A 6,299-nucleotide genomic window follows, 5' to 3' on the forward strand; every position below is an offset into this window, starting at 1 on the left:
GGCTTTTTTCTTTTTGCTTATGTGGTGCTGAGGAATTGAACCCAGGGCCTCAGGCATGCAAGGCAAGCGCTCTACCACTGAGCCACCTTCCCAGCCCCCTATAATTTTTTTGTTGTAGACTTTTTTTTTTTGGTCAGTCGTGGGGCCTGAACTCTGGGCCTGGGCGCTGTCCTTCAGATCTTCAGCTCAAGGCTAGCACTCTACCACTTGAGCGTCAGCCCCACTTCCGGCTTTTTCTGCTTATGTGGTGCTGAGGAATCAAACCCAGGGCCTCATGCATGCAAGGCAAGCACTGTACCACTGAGCCACCTTCTCAGCCCCTTGTTGCAGACTTTTAAATGAGTTTCATTATGTCCTTTTAATATAGTTCCATGAGGTACTTTGATAATATTCTTTATCCCTTATCCTCTCTTTCCCCCTTTCCACCTTCAGCTGACTTACCATAGTCTGAAAGTTATGTAGATGTAGCTTCTACATATGAGAGTAAACATGTAGCATTTCTCTTTTTTAATCTATCCTATTTTGCTTTGCATGATGATTTTTCAGTTTTATCTTTTGCCCTCCAGTGATACAACTTCACTCCTCTTTGTGGATGAATAATACTTTTTAGGACTACCACATTTCAGTAATACCACATTTTGTGTTACTCATTTATCTGTTTATGGACAACTTGGATTATCCCATAGACTTGGCTGTTATAAATGATGCTGCAGAAACCATTAGTGTGCACAAATCTCTATTGTGTACTTCTGGGTTCTTTTGGGTATGTTGTATACAGGAACATATGATAATTCTTATCTTTAGTTTTAGAGGAAACTTTGTACTGATTTCCATGGTAGTAGACCAATTCACACCTCTACCAGCATTATGTAAGTGTTCCTTTCCACCATCATCCTTGCTAGCATTATTGTTATTTTGATGTTAGCTATTCTGACAAAGTGGAATCTCAATGTCTCTTTGATTTTCATTTCCTTTTTGGGTACAGACATTGAACATTTTTTCATGCATTTTTTGATCTTTTGTACTTCTAAGAGGTGTCTATTCATTTGCCCATTTGTTGACTGAATTATTTGTTCTTTCTGTGTTCAATTTTTTTAGCTTGTTATATATTATGGATATTAAACCTTTGTCCAATGAATAGCTGGCCAAGTTTCCCCCCCCCCATTCTGTAGGCTGTCTCTTCATTTTGGCAAAAAGAGGAAATGCATGTAGATGGAATATTTCAATCTACTCTTTTTTAAAGAAATCTTTTGTCAATGGTATTTGTTCGTAGAAACTCCTGGCTTATCTTTTTATTTTCACACACACACACACACACACACACACACACACACACACACGTGCACGCATAGTTACATATTTTATTTTGCTGTATTATATAAAGTTCTTATATTCTATTTATTAAATTTCAAGCATCATTCTAAGTGTTTTTACCAATATGAATTCATTTAATCTTAGAATAATATACAGCTGGTGCTGTATATAAATGTTATAAATGCCCTGAAGAAAATTAATGGCATAATGTGATAGAGAAGTTGCTAGGCACAGGCATCAATTCTGTCACTCCCAGCATACCTCCGTGCTGCTTTTTGATTCCAGTTTTCTCCTCTTTCCCCAGTTTGAGACTGGACTTGACTTGGGTGTCTGATGCTGGCATTATACTACCTGAGCCATGCCTTCAACCTATTTTTAATTTTTTTAATTTTAAATTTTAAATTATTTTTTCTGGGGTTTGAATCTAGGGGCTCATGCTTCCTAGGCAGACAATCTTATCACTTGAACCATGCCCCTGTCCATCTTTTGTCAATTCTAAATTTCTTATTTAATTCTAAGTCTTATGTATATTATTGATACAAATCCTTCACCTAATTTGTGTATCTTCTTCATTTTTCTTCTTTTCTTCCTCTTCCACCTTATCTTTCTTTCTCCTTCATCCCTTCTCTTCTTTCTTTTTCCTCCCTTCTTTCCTCTCTCCTTCCTTCTTTCCTTCCTTCCGTCCTTCTTTCTGCTTGCGTGCCTTCTGGCAGTCTTTAGAGCTCAGATTGCCTTCAATTCTTATACCAAAGTGATCACCAGTACACCACCATGACCAGCTAACCATTCATTTGCTTATTGGCCTTTTTCAAAGATCAAAGGTTTTTCATTTTAATGAAATCTAGTATAACAGTTCTTGTGCCTTTGTTGAACCCCTACAGAAAGAATGAGTGAATGAAAAGTGTTTTTAAAAATGTGTAAGTGCAGAGCCTGAAGTGGTACAAGTGTTGTTCTAGAATTGTGTGTGAATTCTGCAGCCTGTTGAATACAATAGCCTTAATGTTTTCATGTAAAAATAATGCATTACACCTGAGTTAAGTTTATCTGATACTCCAAGGTAAATGTCCATGTTCATCCCATGGTCTCCAACTGCATACATTTCAGGACATAAGTACTCTTAAGAATTATGGAATTGAAAAAGAAAGGATTATGGAATTGAATGGTCACTTGCCTCAGAAATCATTGCATTAAAATCATAGAATTATATGTAAATCATATAAATCATAGCATTATAATCATAACATAAATAAGGCATATAAATCACAACATTATATATATGAGCCATGCAAATCATAGCATAAAAATCAGCTTTAGTTCTAACAAAAGGGAAAAAGCCACAATTAAAAGGGAGAATTGCTATTGTAGTTACATGTGAAGTATGAACCGATACAACAGTAATACTCACAAGACACTTGGAAATGAACTTTATAACTTGGGGGGGTGCAGAAAGGAGGAGTTGGGATGGGGGCAGGGATAGAGGGAGAAGATGAGAGAGGGGTAACAATATTCAACAAGAATTGTACTCTTACTTACATAACTGTAACCCTTCTGTACATCACCTTTACAAAAAAAAAAAAAAGAAGAAAGAAAAATGAATTCTGCCTTACTCTGACCACTGAGTGTCCTATTAGTTTTCTATGTAGATTGAAAATTTAACTTCTTGAATATATCTAGGCTACCAGCAAACCCTCCTGAACCAGTAACAGATGAGCATTAGTATAATGATTATAAATGAAAGCAGATGGCCTGAATGAAGAAGATGCAGAATTGTCATCAACCCTTCACCAACACTACCTGTTTTCTCTACCACGCTCGCACGTTGCCAGGGGACATTGACTTCCTCCTCATTTTCTGCATGAAGTTATGATTATGATCTCATAGAGCCCAGGATTGCTGACTCAAGCTTGTCTCCCTTAGCATGTGGTAACCAAGGGGTTGGCGTCTCAGGAGCCCTCAGGGTGATAGGCACACAGATGTTTTCTTGCATATTACTGGCCAAAAACCTGGTGGCTGATCTCATTTCCAGTTAATTATTGTAAAAGGTGTAAAATTTGTGGCTAGGTTTAATTTTTGCCATCATAATAGGCTCATAATAGGTGTTTTTTAAAGTATTGATGGTTTAAGATAATCATAACATTCTTTGGCTATACGTATTCAAGGTCCTTTCTCTCCTGAGATAGCTTTTCTGACCCTCCATGTCAGTATTTAGAGTCCTGAGCCCTGTGTGACCCTGATAAGGTGAAAATATCAATTATGAGTTATTATTTATAGAAACACATACAGAACTTGAGGGGACATATATACCAACTTTATCATTTAAAAATCTATAGTGTGCTGGTAGCTCACACCTGTCATCACAGTTACTAAGGAGTCTGAGATCTGAGGATCCTGAGTCCAAGATATCTTGAGTAGAAAAATCAGCAAGACTCTTATCTCCAATTTACCACCAAACAGCCAAAAATGGAGCTGTGGATCAGAAGAAGTTAAGAGATGGCGCTCAAGCCCTGAATTCAAGCCTCAGTACACACAGACACACACACACAGACACACACAATCTAAATTATTTTTTTAAATTCATTGTTAAGGAAACACTAAATGTTATTCATGTGAAAGTTCATGTGTATATTTTTATATAGTGGGTATTCTTCATTGAAATATTAATATAAATAAAAATCAGATTGGACCTTTCTTAAGCATCTTGGCCTTTTCTTTTTTTTTTCCTGTTTGAGAGAGGATGTTGACACCTAATGTAGGTTGGCCTTAGCTTCCAAGTCAGCCTCCTAAGTAAGTACACCACTGTGCTTGGCTGCCTGTCAGTTGATGTATATAAGCTCCCATATGATCAGAGTTTTAGAAAATCACTGAGAATTCATTGAAGGTATTAACTGACTAGATTTCGAGATGAGAATGTTTGTTTTGAGGTAACTTCTTACTTCTATTATGTACTATTTTGTCAAACGATTCTCAGTTTTCTCAGTATTATACATGCAACATGTATAGTGCACACACTGGCACGTGGCTGTAGGTTATGTGTTGTGTGTATGAATGATCCCCTCTTTTATTTTCTGCCTTTTGTCTACCCTCACTGTCATCCTTCCTTGACCATTTAAGCAATTTTGGGACAGGGCAGAAAGTGCAACAGGCTTGCAAATCATTCTGGCTTTTTGGTTTTCCAAAGCCACAAACCTTCAGAGAATTTAAAGGATTTGAAAGAAATGGGAAAATAATGGTGTGTAATGTGAAGACGGAGCTAGAGTGCTCTGAAATAACACAAGGAAGCACATGTGTCTTCTAGAGTACAGAGCAGCTTCCCAAGGATGAAGGAGAGGAGGCGAGGGCTTACACACCTTGCCGGCAGAGACGATCTGCACATGTTGTGTCCTTCTGATTGTTCTTATGAAACTGGTAAGACTACAAGGGGAAGAGTACTGGCTACTCCGGCAGGGCCCTGGGCAGTTTCACAGTAGATTCCTAGGATCATAGGTGATGTAAGATCAGCAAAGCTTAGCATAGCTGCAGGACCTTGAGTGTCAAGGTGAAGGTTTGGGGTTATTAGTAAGAATGATGGCCAATAGTCCCAATGTCATTTCCCTGTGATCTCAGAATAAGAGTGCAACTGTGAAGTGGACAGGAGAAGACTCCAGGAATGACTGTTTTATCTCTTCATTGACCAGGATTTGATGCTTTAATACAATGGCTGGAGTTCTATCACCTAAGCCGTTTCCAGCCCTAGGATTAAGTTTCATAGTAGCACAGTGGGATAGAGTTTGGAGATTTTGATATGATTTTGCTTCATTGAAAAAAAAATGAAGCCAGGGACTGGTGGCTCATGCCCTGTATTCCTAGCTACTCAAGAGGCTGAGATCTGAGGATCACAGTTCAAAGTCAGCCAGGGAAGAAAAGTGGGGCTATGGCTCAAAGTGGTAGAGTGCTAGCCTTGAATAAGAGAGCACAAGGACAGTGCCCAGGCCCTGCGTTCAATCCGCACAACCAAAAAAAGAACAAATTAAGAATGTGATGAGACAAATTGATAGTCACATCCCAACATCCACTCAAAAACTGACATTAATAGCACTTTTCTTTCTATAATCCATATAGGAAGAAATAGAAAAGGAGCATTCTCTAGCTAACATCTTTTTAAACATTTCAACCTACCCAATGTTCTCACATCATGAGCTATATCTAATTTTAAGACCATCAAATCTCACCTTTTCCCTGGCAGTTTCCAAACATGGTCCATTTCTGTTGGTTCAATCAACCCCTTGGTTTTCTTGGTCCTTCTTTTCTGCAGGACATTTCTTAAGAGTGGTCATTCTTTTTATTTTTTATATATTTTTATTGTAAAGATACTGTACAGAGGGGTTATAGTTACATGAGCAAGGTAATGACTCCATTTCCTATTGAGCAATGTTACTCCCTCCTTTCTTTTTCCCCTACCATCCCTTCCCTACCCACCTCCCAACTCCAACACCTGTCCCCCACGTACACACAGCACCTGAAGTTGTAAAGTTGGTTTTCAACATAGTGCCTTGTACATTTCATTGTTACAATGGGTCAGCCTATATCCCTATTTAAGCATTTTGTTTTTTCCCTTCCCCTCCCCAAATTAGAAATATATATATATATATATATATATATATATATATATATATATGAGATGCAGGGTACCATAATCAAATACAGTGAAAACAGGGGTTATACTGTGGGGGAGGAACATACCAAAGAAACAAAAAAAAATCACTCAGTACATTATAAGTACGTTAAGAACAATAGCAAGCAAGAAAAAAAAAACACTGTTTCCCTATCTTGGGGTTCATTTCGCTTAACATCATCTTACATGGGCATATGTACATAGCTTTTGATCTTTTCTGCTTTCCCCAGACATATACTAATTATTGCAAATAAAGGAAACCATGGGACCTATGTTTCTTGGGGCCTGGCTTACTTAATATAATTTTTTCCAAGAGAGTTGTCATTCTCGATAT

Source organism: Dipodomys ordii, unplaced genomic scaffold (assembly GCF_000151885.1).
Source record: "Dipodomys ordii isolate 6190 unplaced genomic scaffold, Dord_2.0 Scaffold4, whole genome shotgun sequence".
NCBI classification, from domain to species: Eukaryota; Metazoa; Chordata; class Mammalia; order Rodentia; family Heteromyidae; genus Dipodomys; species Dipodomys ordii.